The sequence below is a fragment of the Heptranchias perlo genome, chromosome 20 (assembly GCF_035084215.1).
Source record: "Heptranchias perlo isolate sHepPer1 chromosome 20, sHepPer1.hap1, whole genome shotgun sequence".
NCBI classification, from domain to species: Eukaryota; Metazoa; Chordata; class Chondrichthyes; order Hexanchiformes; family Hexanchidae; genus Heptranchias; species Heptranchias perlo.
In genome coordinates, this window is record NC_090344.1 from 20610099 (window position 1) to 20611663 (window position 1565).

General features: G+C 43.6%; 1 non-coding gene across 1 annotated transcript; it reads left to right on the forward strand.

Moving 5' to 3' along the window:
• The first annotated feature begins 914 nt into the window (after positions 1-914).
• trnag-gcc (transfer RNA glycine (anticodon GCC)) lies at positions 915-985 on the forward strand. The gene has a single exon. It is a non-coding gene; the product is annotated as a tRNA-Gly (tRNA).
• The last annotated feature ends 580 nt before the right edge of the window (positions 986-1565 follow it).

The following is a 1565-nucleotide window of genomic DNA, read 5'->3' on the forward strand; positions in this document are numbered from 1 at the left end:
TGAGCGAGAATCAGACCCAAAGACCAACTGGCAACAGAGCCGTGCAGCCACTGTAAAATTTCGCTGCCTTGAAGCCGATCCACCATCCTTTCAGAACGCTCTGTCCCTCCAATCTCGCTTTCTTGTACGATGTACGATGGAGAGCAACATTAGGTTCTACACGAATTATTTCACATCGACAATATTAGCCTCTCTTTATCAAATTCGTTTTGAATGTACGACTTGTATTTTGAAGTAACAATTTACAGAACGAATTGCTCCGAAACGACATTGTCATCTGTCTCGGCATCGTCATAGTTTACACTCCACCATAAGTATATTTCACTCAAATTGCTGCTTCCATTCACTATGAGGGCGAAGAGACATAAATGTGGGTACATTAGCTCCGAATTTATCAGCTGAGTTCCACCTTTACTTGTCCAACCGCCTCAATCTTTTTATTCTTTACCCTTCTCTGCTGGTTTTGCAGTTTAGATCAGAATTACATCGGGGACAACACAGAGAGACAAGAGTCAGAGACAGGGGGAGATAGAGAGATGCACGAAAAGAAAATAAAGAGTATAAATGTCAGGTCTTGTAAACTAGCAGAATTTAAGTTACAGATTGGGAGAGATTCCTTCTCGGGTCTTGAATTCTTTCAAGAGAAGTTTGGGCACCCAATCAAAAGCACCGGCCACGCTGAAATATCTGCCATGCTGAGCGAGAAATAAATGCGGTCAACTAACTCCATTTTTTCTATTTCAGCATTGAAGAGATCTTTAAACAGTGACGCTGCGAGCAGAATTCAAATCGAGGGAGAAAAACACCATTGGAATTTTGAGACCAACGCTTCAATCACTCGGCCATCCCAACAGCAAACGGCATGTTCGTTCAGAGATCATTTCAAATGGAAACAAGCAAGGCAGCCTTTATGAGCATTGGTGGTTCAGGGGTAGAATTCTCGCCTGCCACGCGGGAGACCCGGGTTCGATTCCCGGCCAATGCAGCAAGATTTTACATTCTGCAACATGCGGAACTTCGGAACAGGAGTGGGCCATTTGGGCACCTCGGGCCTGTTCCACAATTCAATGAGATCATGGCTGATCTGTGACGGAACTCCATATATGGGCCTTCATCCCTTTGGTGAACAAAATAATTTCAATCTCAGCTTTAAAATCAACAATTGAGCTCGCATCAACTGCCGTTTGCGAAAAAGATTTTCAAACTTCCACCTCCTTTTGCTGATAGAAGTATTTCCTAACTTCAATCCTGAAAGTCCTGAATCTAATGTTTCGGCCGTGTCCCCCCATCCTGGACTCCCCAACCAGCGGAAATGGTTTCTCTCCATCAACCCCATCAGTTCTCATTAATATCTTGAAAACTTCGATCAAATCAGCCCTTAATCTACTAAATTTCGGGGAATATAGCCCTAGTTTGTGTAATCTCTCCTCGTAATTTAACCCTTGGAGTCCAGGTATCATTCTAGTAAATCTACGCTGCACTCCATTCACGGCCAATATATCCTTCCAAAGATGCGGTGCTAGAACTGAACACAGTACTCCAGGTGTGGTCCAGAGGTTTGTATA